We start from the raw sequence: 16,697 nt of genomic DNA on the forward strand, positions 1-16,697 counted from the left end.
CTGGCAGGAGTGCAGAACGGTGTGGCACTCAGAAAACAGTGTGGCGGTTGGTTCCTTGGATAGCTAAGTGTACAATTATCGCTTGACCCACCACTTTTATTCCTAGGTGCATATCCCGAGAGAATTCCAAATATATATCCACACAGAAACTTGTAGAGCAATATTTATACCAACATTGTTCATAAGAGCTAAAAAATGGGAGCAACCCAGTTGTTTATCAGCTGATGAGTGGAGAAACATCATGTGGTCTACTCGTACAATGGACTACTAATTTAGCCATAAAAAGGAATGAATGAGGTATGCTAAGTGGTCCAGTGTGGGTGCACTTTGAAAACATTATGTTAAGGGGAAGAAGCCAGACACAAAAGACCACTTACAGTATTTCATTTTTATCGAATATTGCCCAGACCAGGCAAATCCATAGAGACAGAAAGCAGTTAGTTGCCAGGAGCCCCAGGGGTAGGGGGTTGGAGGTAGAAGGTGCGGAGAGAATGGGGAGTCACTGCTGGTGGGTAAGGGGTTACCTTCTGGGGTGATAAAAATGTTATGATGAAAAGTTAGATGTTGCTGACAGTTACACAACTTTGTAAATACATTAAAAACTGTTTACTTGTATACTCTAGGTGAGTTATATCTCAATAAAGCTGTTTTTAAAATATTACTTGTTTTATTCCAGCTAAAGCTTTTATTTTTACTTTTAAGTCTTTCTGGAAATTTGTTTGATTTATTAAGTGAGGGAAGAAATCAGTTTTAACACTGTAGCTTTAAATTAATGTGCTTTAATATTTAATACATTTCCTCATGTTTAAAAAATTTCTTGACTAGTTATAAACATTTATTTCTCCATATGAATTTTAGGATTAACTCGAATAGCTTTTTAAAAAGCCCGTTTGAGTTTTCATTGGGATTATGTTAAAAATATAAGACTAATTAAGAGAATTTATATTTTTAGATATTATTCTTCCTATTCAGGGACATTTTCCCAGGCTTTTTATATCCCTTTGTAAATGTATTTTATTTCCCTAGTAAATTTTTTTAGTGTGTGCTTTGTAATTGAGTAGTTTTTTTTAAATGTAGTTTTTCAATTACAGTTTACATTCAATATTATTTGTATTATTTTTGGTGTACAGCATAGTGGTTAGATGGTCCTAGTCTTCAGACAGTGTTCTGCCCAATATTTCAGGTACCCACCTGGCATAATAGTTATGATGTTATTGACCATTCTTTGTGCTGTACTTCACATCCTCATGACTATTCTTTTTATTTTTTTAAGATTTTATTTATTTTTTAGAGGGGAAGGGAGGGAGAAAGAGAGGGAGAGAAATATCAATGTGTAGTTGCCTCTTGCACACTCCCTACTGGGGACCTGGCTCTTAACTCAAGCATGTGCCCTAGACTGGGATTGAATCAGCAACCCTTTGGTTCGCAGGCCCACACTCAGTCCACTGAGCCACACCAGCCGGGGCCCTTGTGACTATTCTGTAACTACCCATAGTACTTCTTAATCCCTTCATCTTTTCCACCCATCCCCCCAACCAGCCTGATAACTGTTAAAATGTCCTTTATATCTGAGTTTGTTTTTGTTCTACTTGTTCGTTTTTGTGTTTTAGAGTCCACATATTCGTGAAATCATATGGCATTTGCCCCTTTGTCTGACTGACTTCACTCAGCACAAGAGCTTCCAGGTCCATCCATGTTGTTGCAGATGGCAAGATTTCATTCTTTTTTATGGCTGAGTCATAGTCCATTATACATATGCACCACTTCTCTGCCCATTCATCTTTTGATGGACATTTAGGTTGCTTCCATATCTTGGCTATTGTAAATAATGCTGCAGTGAACGTATGTATGTATATGTCTTTTCAATTTAGGTTTTTGAATTTCTTTGGGTGAATACCCAGAAGTGGAATTGCTGGGTTCTTCTTTGTCTCTTATTATTAAGGTCTATTGTATGTGGTACAAGTATGGCTACCCCAGCTTTTTATTTGTTTGTTTTCATTTTCATGAAATATCTTTTTCTATCACTTCACTTTCAGTCTGTGTGTCTTTCAGTCTGAAGTGAGTTTCTGGTAGACAACATACATAAGGGCCTTGTTTTGTTATCCATTCAGCCTCCATATCTTTTGATTAGTGCATTTAATTCATTTGCATTTAAAGTAATTGTTGATACATATGTATTTATTGCCATTATTCATATATATTTTTAAAGATTTTATTTATTTATTTTTAAAGAGATGGAAAAGGAAGGAGAAAGAGAGGGAGAGAAACATCATTGTGTGGTTGCCACTTGCCCACCCCCAGCTGGGCCCACAACCCAGGCATGTGCCCTGACTGGGAATCGAACCCATGACCCTTTGGTTTGCAGTCCAGTGCTCAATCCATTGAGCCACACCAGCCAGAGCATCATTATTCACATTTTTAATCTTTTTTTTCTTCTCCTTACAGAAGATCCTTTGACATTTCTTGTAATATTAGTTAGGTGGTGATGAGCTCCTTTAGCTTTTTCTTGTCTGGGAAGCTCTTTATTTGTCCTTTCATTCTAAATGACAGTTTTTCTGGGTAGAGTAATCTTAGTTATAGGTCGTTGGTTTTCATCACTTTGAATATTTCTAGCTAATCTCTTCTGGATTGAAAAGTTTCTGTTGAGAAATTAGTTGGCAGTCTTATGGGAACTCTCTTGTAGGTAACTACTTTTCTCTTGCTACTTTTAAGAGTCTTTGTTTTTAACCTTTTGCATTTTAATTATGATGTATCTCAGTGTGGGCTTCTTTGGGTTAATCTTGTTTAGGACTCTGCACTTCCGGGACTTCTGTATCTGTGTCCTTTACCAGGTTAGAGAAGTTTTCTGTCATTATCTTTTCAAATAGGTTTTCAATTCCCTTGACTCTCTCTTCTCCTTTCAGCCCCCCCCCCCCCCCCCCCCCCCCCCCCCCCAGTATGCGAATGTTGGTACGCTTGAAGTTGTTGCACAGGCTCTTTATGCTGTCTTCATTTTGGTGGGATTCTTTTTACTTTTTGCTGTTCTGGTTAGGTGTTTTCTGCTTCCTTATTTTCTAAATTGATTATTTGATCTGCTTCGTCTACTCCACTGTTGATTTCCTGTAATGTATTCTTCATTTCTGTTAATGTAGTCTTTATTTCTGACTGGTTCTTTTTTTGTTTTCTGCTTTTTATGTTTCCTGTCTTTCTGTTGAAGTTTTCTCTAAGTCCATCTACTCTTCCCCTAAGTTCATTGATAATCCTTCTAACCAGTGCTCTGTGCATCTGGTAGATTGTTTGTCCCATTTTGTTTAGTTCTTTTTCTGGAGTGTTTTCTGTACTTTTATTTGGGACACATTCTCCTCATTTTGGCTGCCTCTCAGTATTTGTTTATGTGTATTTGGTAGAGCTTCTATGTCTTCTGGTCTTGGTAGAGTGGCCTTATGTAGTAGGTGTCCTGTAGGGCCCAGTGGCTCAGTCTCTCTGGTCAGTGGACCTGTGCGCTCCAGGTGCACCATTATTCATAGTTTTATCTTTTTTTCCACCCTGACCTGGCACCCTCCTGTTGTAGTTTAGCCTTGATTGCTGTTGGCGTATCAGGGGAAGGGATTTTCCCTCTAGGTTACATGGACTGGCTTTGAGGACTGGCTGTGATCACCATGGATGATCAGCTGTACAGTGGCCAACCCCACAGAGCAGGACTTACTTCAGTGGGGCTCTTGTGCCCACTCACTTGCCCATTGAGTGTGTTGCTTGTGGAGGTGATTGGGTGTTGCTTTGAGAAGGTCTGAAGCTGTCCACTAGGTGTGCTGGCTCTGGAACCACCCAGGAGGTTTAGACCAAGGTCAGCCATAACCTGTGCCTTGCCTGGGGCCACCTGGCATAAGCTACAAAGTGCTCTGCAGATGGCTGTTATTTGTGCTGGGCTTGAAGGTACCCAGGAGAGGCGAAGCTGCAAACTAAGGCCACCTGCCACTAATGCTGGGCCTGGGGCCACTTAGTATGAGAAATGGGGCATGCCAAGGCTGGCCATTGTTTCTTTGAGAGATTTTAGGAGAATCTGAAGCATAAGCCAAGACAAGCCCTTTGTGTGGAAAAGGGCTGGCAGGTTAGGTGGGGCAGGGTCTCAGGGAATTACTAGGGTATGGTGAACAGAGTTAGCCAGGTTGATGGAGGCTTAAATACAACACCTGCCAGCTCTGTTGGTGGGGAGGGCTCAGAAAAGGAACAATGGCTTCTGCCAGCACTTCTCTCTGCGAGAGGTCTGCCCCTTCGGCTCTCTTTCTGATGCAGACAATTTAGTTCTTCCCCATATGTCTCTGGTGCCTTTTGAGCTGCTACTCTAGTGCTGGAGCTCAGAGCAAGTAAGTCCAAGTAAGTCTGTGTGTGGACCCTTTCTAGAGGAAACCTGAGACTTCTGCAGCCCCTCCATCTCACTCTACTACAATCTCCATTGGTTTTTGCAGCTAGAAGTTACGGGGACTTCTCTGCCAGTACTGGGATACTGTGCTGGGGGGCCTGGTGTGGGGCTGAGACCCTTCACTCCTCAGGTGGGATCTCTGCAGGAAAGATAACCCTCCTTATTTTTATCTGACACAGGTTGGTTGGGGACCAATCTGTTCTGCATCTCTACCCTCCTACCACTCTTGACATAGCTTCTTTATATCCTTAGCTGTAGGACTTCTGTTCAGTTAGCTTTCAGGTGATTCTGAATGATGGTTTGTAGTTTAGTTGTAATCTTGGTGTGTTGTGGGAGGATTGGAGTACCACATTTACCTGTGCCACCATCTTAATGGGAACCTGTCTGTAACTGGGTAATTTTTATAAATAGGTTATTTATAAGTTATTTTTATGTATTGATTTTAGAGAGAGATAAATAGGTTATTTTGTAAATAGCTTATTGGTATACGTAGCACAAAAATTCAAAAGACACAAAGGTGTGTGCAGTGAAAAGCACATCTGACTGCTACCCTCACACTCCAGCTTCCCCCTGGTGGCAGTCCTCTTAGCTACTTTCTTGGGTGTTATCTCACAGATGCTTGGCATATGAGAATTTATGTGTATGTGTGTACACATGTAGATATATATTTAAACATCATGATAGCAAATGCAAACCACTGTTCTGGACCAGTTTTTTCCCTTAATATAGCTTACAGATAATTCAGCATCAGGACACTTCACACAGAGCTGCCTCATTTTTCTGTGTCAGAGTATTTCATTATATACATGGTCTATCCAAAAGGTATCCAGCCATGTGAAAAATAGAGACATTTATTTAAGAAGGTACAAGATTCAAGACACATTGTATATAGGACAATGATACCTCAGTCCCCTTCAAAGTAGGCACCCTGGGACCTCACACAGTTCTCCTAGTCACCATCAGCTTCCCTGTCATATTTTCCTGAATCTCATTGATGATGTGAAATCTTTTTCCTTTCCAAAGGTGATTTTAGTTTTGGGAAAAGCCAGAAGTCACAGGGCACCAAATCTAGGTTGTTAGGGAGGCTGAATCACTTGGGTGATTTGATGTTTTGCCAAAAAGCTCTGCATGAGATGTGGTGCATGAGCAGCACGTTATAGTGAAGAAGCTGCCAATCACCAGTTGCCCACAGCTGTGATCTTTTGAATCATCCCAATAGTTCCCTCGGAGGAATGTTCAACCTTCACCTAAATTTGATGCAGATTTGTTGCTCTACTCAGTCATTTTTAATGTGACAGCCACGCAGTACACATGCTCACTCATGGTGTCTATGCCCCCACTGATTAGTACAGTGAACTTGTCATTATTCACTCATGTGCATTCCAGTCCACTCTCCTTGGCTGCTAAGTTATATCACTGTTGCGTGAACTGTTCTTTTTATATTAACAATGTTGGACTTTTTCTGGACAGACTATATATATATATATATATATATATATATATATATATATATATATAACTTACTAATCCTCTACTGATGACCCTCAGCCTGGTCATTAAGTCCTGAAGGGACTCATATACTGGATCCTCATCTGGTGTGTCTCTGTGGGCCTTCATGTGACCCCTGACATTGATGATGAGAAGAGGCACTTTCATGATAGCTACTTTTTTTCAAGAGTTTAATTATTGTTTTGATTAATTATTTCTTTGGTTATCCATTGAGAAGTCTTTCTGTCACTTCCGTCCCCTTCTACATTCCCTCCCCCATCTTCGTAGGTCATCATTATTAGTTGCCTGTATATCCTGTCAGTGTTTATAGTACAGATATGCATCTTCTACAAGGATATGTGTTTTTCTGTATTCTCTTAGTTATTTACTAGATCTGGGAGAACTTGCTGTATTGGCATATAGAGTTTCTTTGTTCTTTTGCTTGTTTGTTTTTAATAGCTACATAGTAGTGGTTGCTTGTTGGGAGGTACTGTGGCTTATTTGCTAGTCCTCTGCAGACAGACATTTAGGTGGTTTCCCCTGCTGGTTCAGGTGTACCATAGAATGAAGTCCTTAAAAGAAATTTCCAGATTAAAAGGTTATATATGCATTTTGTAACCTTGATGGATTTGGCCAAATTGCCTTCCATTGGGCTCTGGTTGTTTCCTGCTGACCTGGTTGGTTCTCCTCAGGGTCACCAGAAGCACTGCCTGAAAGTTGCTCCTGAAAGGAGCAACTCTGTTCACATCTCTCCCTTTATCTGAGCTGGTGAGGATTAACTATGGTACGAACTGGAGCACAGTGCCCAAAGGTGATGAGGACTCTGGTCAGCAGGGTCTGTGTGTTGTGGCTGCGACAAACATTCACATGGACTGCAGAAGTCCTGTGGAGAAAAAGGGACACAGCATGGCCACTCTCTGAGTGAGAGAGGGCCCCAACCCCTGCCCGGACAGGCTTTTATTGCTTTTCTGGGCACATTACATTGAGGATGGTCCTCATTTACTGTGCACAGGTTCGCCTTAGGTGGTTACCTTTTACAGAAAACAAAGGGGAGGAAGTTGCTAATTTCTTCAAAGAAAAAAGATATTTGCAAATGTAAGGGGAAAAGTGGTTGAACTGGTTACACTCCATACTTGGGAGGTTTAGCACAGATGTTAGGAATTTACTTTAAATATATATAGTAAACATTTGCTGGCTCAATTCAAGGTGAGGGAATCTTAGCAAAAAGCAAGCCTCAAAGCAGCCTAGGTACAATGCAGGCCTGATTCCCCATGGGAAAACTGATCTGTGGGCTCGGTTCCTGTGTGCCGACTCGCTCCCCGCCGGTTTTCTGAATCAGGGACTGGGCTACATTCTCCACTGCCACGTGGATAGGTTCCCTATACTACAAAGGGGCCTGAGATGAGGGAATGTTGATTGAGTTGTGCTGGGCCTCCCAGGCCCTGCCCTCTTCCTGGAGCTGCCTGGCTACAACTTGAACTTACCTACTATTCCAGGTTAGCTGTAAGGAGATCCAACCCCCCAGCCATGTTATGTCCCAATAGGGGACACTGCAGGGAATTCCTCAGTTTATGTCAGGCTAGGTTCTGACAGACTGTGTGTACATCTCTTATTTTTACAAATTCAAGTGACTCAGAAAGGTTGAAGGTGGCAGCCTGGCCCCCACCCCAACTTTATTTTCTTTTACTTTACCTTCCTCCCTTTTTCTTTTTCTTTTTTTTTTTTTTTTTTTTAAGAGAGAGGGGAAGGAGGAAAGGAGAAAGAGAGGGAGAGAAACAATCATGTGAGTAAGTAACATTGATTGGTTGTCTCTCCATCATGCCCCGACTGGAGAATGAACCTGCAACTGGGAATCAAACCTGCGACGTTTTGCTTTGTGGGAAAAGTGCCCAACCAACTGAGCCACACCCATCAGGGCAGCACCCCCACTTCCACTTAAAAAGGAATGCATATAATATGTATGTGCAGTTTTTAAAAGAAGCATAAAATGAATATGCATTACCCAACTTAAATAGAAATGACCAGTCCCTCACAAGCCCCGTTTCTCCTCCCGGATGCAGCCCTGTCAGTCTCTCCCAGAGGCAGCAACTGACATGAATTTTCTGGGTTTTATTCCCTTGTTTTTCTTTCTATTATTGGACATACAGAGTAGGGCAAAGGTAAGTTTACAGTTCATTGGAAAATAATACAATAATTAATAAGTAATAATACAAGAATGAGCTGTTCGCCACTTCTGCCCCACACTGTGTGTGTGTACACACACACACAGACTGTGTTGAAGTCACGTGTGTGTATTGTGCTGGGACTTTGCTTTCTTGGATCATTATGCTTTTAGTTTTCTCCATGCTAATAGTGTAGTTTATTATTTTTCCTATTCATCCTGCTGTGTTAATATACCTTCATTTCTTTATAATTCCTGACATATTCCTAAGTGTAATTGTTAGCTCATTTGTTATGTTCCAACTTACTAAATAATGCAAAATTAATTTCTTAGAAGAGTTGTATCACTGTACACTCCACCAACAGATGATGAAAGTCCCCATTGCTTCACACGCGCATCCAGTACTTGGTGTTCTTAGGACTTTTTAATCTCTGTAAGCCTGGGAGTGTTAAGTGGTATCTTGTGTCTGTGTATGTTTGATTATAAGATATACACTAGACAGTACATAAACTATGCAGTTGAATGAAACAGTATTATCTGTACAGTTTATTCATGTCATTGTTTTCTGATATTTCATTGTACAAATATACTGATGCTTACTCCTCCATCCCAGACACAGACATTGGGTTGTTTCTAGTGTGGGACTTTTCTAAATGAGGCAGCTGTGAACTTCATTGTACAAGCATCCTGCTTCACAGATGCAGGTGCTTGACTCGCGTAGGTAACTAAGAGTGGAATTGCTGGGTTTAGGGTGACTGTTTTTCAAGGTAGGTCCTGATTTACATTCCACCAAGACTGTGCAAGAGTTCCCACTGCACCATATCCTTGCTGATGCTTAGGATTTCCAGATGTTTTAAATGTTTGTCAATTCGATGGGTATAAAATGATGTTTTACTTGTGATTTTAATGGATTAATAATGAAATTGAACATGTCTTTTTCATAGTTATTGGACATTTGTTTCCTTTTCTATGAAATGCTATTCATGTCTTTTGCCCTCATTTTTTCTTTTGGATTGATTTTTTATTTTATACATGTTCTTTATGGATATTAATTTTTAATGAATTAACCCTTTGCAATTAATAATTAATAATTGTTACAAATATATTCTCCCAGTTTGTGGGAGAATATATTTCACTCTTGTCTTCACTGTTTCACTCTTGTGTTGGTGTCTGGTTCTCTCCCCCTTCCTTCCTTCTCTCCTCTCCTTCCCTCCATCCTTCCTTCCTTCCTTTTTTCCCCTCCCTCCCCCTCCCTCCCCCTCCTTCCCTCCCTCCCTCCCTTCCTTCCTTCCTTCTCTTCTTTCTTTCTCTCTTTCTTTCTTGCTTTCTTTCTTCCTTCCCTTCCATCCCTTCCTTTCCTTCCTTCCCTTCCTTTCATGTTAATTTACTGATTTGAGAGAGAGTGAGAAACATTGATTTTGTTGTTCCACTTATTTATGCATTCATTGGTTGCTTCTTCTGTGTGCTCTGACTCGGAATCAAACCTACAACATTGATTCATCAGGACAGTGCTTTAACCAACTGAGCTACCCAGCCAGAGCAAGGTGCAAACACTTAAAGAAAGTAATTGCAAACATTTAACGTCAGATTTTACATAAATATTTGAGTTTCTTAATTCTTTTGAAACATTAAAAGTTCTAAGAGTCTTGGACTACATTTGACAGTGGCAGCAGTCTCTGAGAATATAGTAGCAGCTCCTCCCTCCTGCAGATGGGCCTGCCCTTGCTGTTGTCTGTAGCACCATGCTCTCATTTGTGCCTTCGTGCTGAGCCCATTGGTGCCATTTCTTTTGCTGTTAATTAATTCTGTCTGTCTGTCTTTCTATCTATCTGTCTGTCTATCCATTTATCTATTTATCTATCTACTTTTGCATAGTAGAGTTAATTATGTTGATTGATTGTCTAGTGCTAACCAGCCTTGCATCCCTAGGATAAACTTGGATTGGTCATGATATAGTATCGTTTTTACATATTGCTGGAGTTGACTTGCTAATACTGTATTCAGAACCTCCATGTCCGTGTTTATGAGGGATGTTAGTCTATTATTATATTGTGTGTGTGTGTGTGTGTGTGTGTGTGATGTCTCTATCAGGTTTTGACTTAGGACTATGCCGTTCTTATAAAACTTGTAGGGAAATACTACCTCTTTATCTATTTTGTGAAAGTGTTTCAGATTGGTGTTATTTCTTCCTTGCATGTTTCATAGAATTCACTAGTAAAAATTCTGGGCCTTGAATTTTATTTGTGGAAATATTTTTGAAAACACTGAATTTCTTTATTAGATATAAAGCAATTCAGAATTTCTGTCTCATCCTCTGTCGCTCTGTCACTCTGTCGCTCTGGGTAGATTTTTTTTTCTAAGAAATTTGCCCATAGTTCATCTAAATTGTCAACTTTCTTGGCATACATTTGTTCATAATGTTTGCTTACTATCCTTCTAATGTCTTTGGAATTTGTAATGAGTCGGTAACTGCTGATGTCGGTAACTGGTATTCTCATTTTTCTTCATCAGTCTAGCGTTACCAGTTTTGTTGATCTTTTTGAAGAATCAACTTTGATTTTATTAATTTTCCCATTGCCTCTTCTAATCATTTTCTATTTCATTGATTTCTGTTCTTTGTTATATCCTCCCTTTCACTTTCTTTGGGTAGACTTTTTGCCTTTTGTTTTTTTTTAATTAATTTCAGAGAGAGAAAGAGAAACATTGACTTGTTGTTCCACCCATTCATCCATTCATTGCTTGCCTCTTGTATGTGCCCTGACTGGGGATTGAACCCACAATCTTGGTAGATGGGGACAATTCTTTAACCAACTGAACTACCCAGTCAGGGCAACTTTGTGCTTGTTTTTTCTGAGGTGAAACCACAGCTCATTGATTTTTAGGCTTTGTTTCTAACATAAGCATTTAAAGTTATAAGTTTCCTGCTACATGATTCTCTAGGTGTATTTCACAACTTTTCATAATTGTATTTTCATTATCATTTAGTGTGAAATATATTATCTAATTTCCCTTGTGATTTCTTCTCTGCCCCATGGATTATTTACAATATGTTTATTTCCAGATCCTTGAGGTTTTTGTAGATGTTTTATTATTATTGATTCTAACTTAATTCTGTTCTATCCAGAGCTCTTACTCTGTATGGTTTCAGTCCTTTTAAATTTATTGAAAATTGTGGCCCACTTCATGGTCTTTTCTAGTGGCTGTAACATGTGCACTTGAAAAAATGTATTTTTTTCAAGAACTGTATTTTTGCAGTTGTTGGGGATATTCTATAAATATCTATTAAGTCAGAGTGTTTCATACAGTAGTTCAGATGATCTGTGTCTTGATTTATTTTATTTTTTTTGGTCTAGTTCTGTTAATTGCTGAGAGAGGGATATTAAAATCTCTATGATTGTGGAATTGCTTTTTAATTCTTTCAGTTTTAACTTCATATATTTTGAAGCTCTTTTATTAGGCACAGACATTTGTGATTTAGTGTTCCTGATGAATTGTATCTTTTTTTATTGTGATTTTTTTTTTATATTTTATTGAGTTATTTTTAGAGAGAAGGGAAGGGGCTACTCATGTGCCCCCTACTAGGGACCTACCTGGCCCACAACCCAGGCATGTGTCCTGACTTGGAATCGAACTGGTAACCCTTTTGTTCTCAGGCCAGCACTCAATCCATTGAGCCACACCAGCCAGGGCCCTTTTTTATTCTGAAATATTCTTTTTTTTTCCTGGTAATACTTTTTATTTTTACATCTGTTTTGTCTGTTATTAATGTAGTTACTCCAGCCTTGCTATACTTCTTTTTGCATGGTATGTCTTTTCTATCTCTTTAATTTCGGTGTATCTATGTTTTTACATTTAAAGTAATTGTTTTTTAGACATAATATACCGTATTGTGCTATGGATAATGTGTACTTTTTTGCCCAAATTTTTGAGGGAAAAATAAGGATACACATTATACATGGGTAGTACTAATTCTGTATCTATATAAATGTTTTTAATTCTTTAATTTATGCTTATGTGTTAAAAGTACTTCTAGAAAGCAATAACAATATCTGTATGCAAAATAATACCCTAGAATATGATAATCAGTTTTATATATAAATTAAAAATTGAATTGAAAAATTAAAACAAAAATTTTTTTCCTGAAAGTTTGGGTCAAAAATATGGGCTCACATTATACACAGAAGCACATTATACATGACAAAATATGGTAATTAGGTCTTGCTTTAGCAATTCTGACAGTCTTTGCCTTACAATTGGCAATTAGTCCATTAACATAAAATGTAATTATTGATAGAGTTGGGTTTAACTCTACTATTTGTTTGTTCCTTCTCATTTTTCCCCTTTCTTCTTCCTTTGTTGCCTTCTTTTGGATCAAGTAAATTTTTTAGAATTCCATGTAAGTTTATTTAATGCTATTTCAGCTTTACCTCTTTACATAATTTTTAAGTGGTTATTCTAGTGAATGCAATGTTCACCCTTACTTACTTACTTTATTTATTTATTATTTTTTTATTTTAATTGTTCAAGTACAATTTTCTGTCTTTTACTCCCAGCCCAGCCCACCCCCCAAGTGCTCGCCACCTTCCTTCCATTTCCATTCCCCCTAGTTTTTGTCCATGTGTCCTTCATACATATTCCTGTAAACCCTTCCCCTTTTCCCCTGAAATACCCTTCCCCTTTTCCCCTGAAATTCCCTCCCCTCTTCTCTCTAGTCGTTGTCAGCCTCTTCTCTATTTCAGTGTCTTTGGTTATATTTTGCTTGCTTGTTTTGTTTGTTTAGGTTCCTAGTTAAAGGTGGGATCATATGGTATTTGTCTTTTACCGCCTGGCTTATTTTGCTTAGCATAATGCTTTCCAGCTCTATCCATGTTGTGGCAAATGGTAGGAGCTCCTTCTTTCTTTCTGCTACATAGAATTCCATTGTGTAAATATACCATAGTTTTTTGATCCATTCATTTACTGATGGGCACCTAGGTTGCTTCCAACACTTGGCTATTGTGAATTGTGCTGCTATGTACACTGGTGTGCATAGGTTCCCCTGGATTGGTGTTTCAGGGTTCTTAGGATATAATCCTAGCAGTGGAATTGCTGGGTTTAAAGGCAGATCCATTTTTAGTTTTCTTAGAAAATTCCATACTGTTTTCCATAGTGGTTATACCAGTCTGCAACCCACCAACAGTGCACTAGGGTCCCCTTTTCTCCACAACCTTTCCAACATTTGCTGTTTGTTGCTTTGTTTATGATGGCCATTCTGAGTGGTGTGAAGTGGTATCTCATTGTGGTTTTAATTTGCATGTCTCTGATAGCTAGCGATATTGAGCATCTTTTCATGTGTCTCTGGATCTTCTGTGCATCCTCCTTGGAGAAGTGTCTGTTCAAGTCCTTTGTCCATTTTTTACTTGGGATGCTTGTCTTCTTAGAGTGGAGATGTGTTAAGTTCTTTGTATATTTTGGAGATTAAACCCTTGTCTGAGGTATCATTGGCAAATATGTTTTCCCATATGGCTGGTTCTCTTTTTATTCTAATACTGTTTTCTTTAGCCGCACAGAAGCTTTTTATTTTGATGAGATCCCCTTTGTTTATTCTTTTCTTTATGTCCCTTGCTGTTGGGGACATATGAGTAAAGGTGTTGCTGCATGAAATATCTGAGATTTCCTGCCTATGTTACCCTCTACAACTTTAATGGTGTCATAACTTATATTTAAATCTTCTATCCACCTTGAATTTATTTTTGTGTATGGTGTAAGTTGGTGCTCGGGTTTCATTTTTTTTGCACGTAGCTGTCCAGCTCTCCCAACACCATTTGCTGAAGAGGCTATTTTTACTCAATTTTATGTTGCTGCCCCCTTTGTTGAATATTAGTTGACCATAGAGACTTGGGTTTATTTCTGGGCTCTCTGTTCTGTTCCATTGGTCTATGTGCCTGTTTTTATGCCAGTACCAGGCTGTTTTTATTACAGTGGCCTTGTAATAGAGTTTGGTATCAGGTATTGTGATCCCTCCTACTTTGCTCTTCTTTCTCTAAATTGCAGCATCTTTTCAGGGTCGTTCATGGTTCCATATAAATTTTTGAAGTGTTTGTTCTATGTCTGTGAAATATGCCATTGGTGCTTTAATAGGTATTGCACTAAATCTATAAATTGCTTTGGGTAGTATGGACATTTTGATGATGTTAATTTTTCTGATCCACGAACACGGTATATGTTTCCATTTGTTTGTGTCTTCCTTGATTTCTTTCTTCAGTGTTGGGTAGTTTTCTGCATAAAGGCCTTTTACCTCCTTGGTTAGGTTTATTCCTAGGTATTTTATTTTTCTTGTTGCTATATCAAATGGGATTTTTTTTCTTGACTTCTGCTGTTTCATTGTTGGTGTACAAAAATGCCTGTGATTTCTGAGTATTGACTTTGTGTCCCGCTGTTTTGCCAAATTCATTTATTAGGTTGAGCAGTTTTTTGGTGGAGTCTATAGGATTTTCTATGTACACAATCATGTCATCTTCCAACAATGACAGTTTTGTTTCCTCATTTCTGATTTGGATGCCTTTTATTTCCTTTTCTTGTCTGATCACTGTGGCTAAAACTTCCAATACTAGATTGAATAGAAGTGGTGAAAGTGGACAACCTTGTCTTGTTTGTGATCTTAGTGGAAAAAGTTTTAGTTTTTGCCCATTGAGTATGATGTTGACTGTAGGTCTCTCATATATGGCCTTTATTATGTTGAGGAATGCTCCCTCCATTCCCACTTTGCTGAGTGTTTTTATCGTAAATGGGTGCTGTACCTTATCAAATGCCTTTCTGCATCTATTGATATGATCATGTGATTTTTGTCTTTCCTTTTGTTTATGTGGTGTATTACATTTACTGATTTGCAAATATTGAACCATCCTTGCATCCCTGGGATGAATCCCACTTGGTAATGGTGTATGATCTTTTTAATGTATTGTTGGATGCGGTTTGCCAATATTTTGTTGAGGATTTTAGTGTCTGTGTTCATCAGCAATATTGGCCTGAAGTTTTCTTTCTTTATTGTGTCTTTATCTGGTTTTGGGATTAGGATGATGTTGGCTTCATAAAAAGAGTTTGGGAGTCTTCCATTATTTTGGAGTTTTTGGAATAGTCTGTGAAGGATAGGGGTTAGCTCTTCCTTAAATGCTCTGTAGAATTCTCCTGTGAAACCATCTGGTCCAGGGCTTTGTGCATTGGGAGTTTTTTGATTACTGCTTCCATTTCATCTGCTTTTATTGGTCTGTTCAGACTTTCTGCTTCTTCTTCACTGAGTTTTGGAAGATTATATTTTTCTAGAAATTTGTCCATTTCACCTAGGTTTTCAAATTTTTTGGCATACAGTTCTTCATAGTAATTTCTTATAGTCCTTTGTATTTCTGTGGTGTCAGTTGTAATCTCTCCTCTTTCATTTCTGACTGTGTTTATTTGGGTCCTCTCCCTTTTTTTCTTGATGAGCCTGCTTAAAGGCTTGTCCATTTTGTTTATCTTCAAAAAAACAGCTCCTGGATTCATTGATCCTTAGAATTGTGTTTTTAGTCTCTATGTCATTTAATTCTGCTCTGATCTTGGTTATTTCCTTCCTTCTACTTGCTCTGGGCTGTCTTTATTGTTGTTCCTCGAGTTCTTCTAGGCGTAGGGTTAGGTTGTTTGAAATGTTTCTGTCTTTTTTAGGTGGGCCTGTATCGCTGTGAACTTCCCTCTCAGGACTGCCTTGGCTGTGTCCCATAAGTTTGGGGTTCTTGTCAGTTCATTTTCATTTGTTTCCAGAAACTTTTTGATTTCTTCCCTAATTTCATTCTTGACTCATTCATTGTTTAATAGTATGCTATTCAATCTCCATGATTTTGAGTGTTTTGGGTTTTTTCCCTTGGGGTTGGTTTCTAGTTTCAGTCCTTTGTGGTTGGAGAAAATGCTTGGTAATTTCAATTTTCTTGAATTTGTTGAGGCTTGTTTTATGTCCTATCATGTGGTCTATCTTTGAAAATGTTATATGTGCATTTGAAAAGAATGTGTATTTAGCTTCTTTGGGATGAAGGGCTCTATATATCAGTTAAGTCCATTTCATCTAGGGCATTGTTCAGTGCCACAATATCTTTGTTGATATTTTGTTTGGAAGATCTGTCCATTTTTGACAGTGGGGTGTTAAAATCCCCTACTATAATTATGTTGCTGTTGATATCTTTCTTGAAGTCCTCTAAGATTTCCTTTATGTATTTGGGTGCTCCTATGTTGGGTGCATATATATTTACAATGTTTCTGTCTTCTTGGTGGATTCTTCCCTTGAGTATTATGAAGTGATCTTCTGGGTCTCTCTTTATGGCCCTTTTTTTGGAAGTCTATTTTGTCTGATATGAGTATTGCTACCCCAGATTTTTTTTTCCCTTTCGTTTGCTTGGAAAATTTGTTTCCAGCCCTTCACTTTCAGTTTGTGTAGGTCTTTTGTCCTGAGGTGGGTCTCTTGTAGGCAGCATATGTGTGGGTCATGCTTTCTTATCCATTCAGCTATTCTGTGTCTTTTGATTGGAACATTTAATCCATTTACGTTTAAGGTTATTATTGATAGGTACTTTTATTGCAATTTTCGTACCTGTGTTCCTCTCTGTCTCACTCTTTTCCTTCCTTTCCTAGATCAGTCCCTTTAGC

General features: G+C 38.6%; 1 protein-coding gene across 1 annotated transcript in view; it reads left to right on the plus strand.

Annotated features, from left to right (window-relative positions):
• TRAP1 (TNF receptor associated protein 1) overlaps positions 1-16,697 on the plus strand; it is a 68,555-nt gene that overhangs the window by 9,614 nt on the left and 42,244 nt on the right. The gene's annotated exons all lie outside the window — the stretch shown is intronic.

Source organism: Phyllostomus discolor, chromosome 3 (assembly GCF_004126475.2).
Source record: "Phyllostomus discolor isolate MPI-MPIP mPhyDis1 chromosome 3, mPhyDis1.pri.v3, whole genome shotgun sequence".
NCBI classification, from domain to species: domain Eukaryota; kingdom Metazoa; phylum Chordata; class Mammalia; order Chiroptera; family Phyllostomidae; genus Phyllostomus; species Phyllostomus discolor.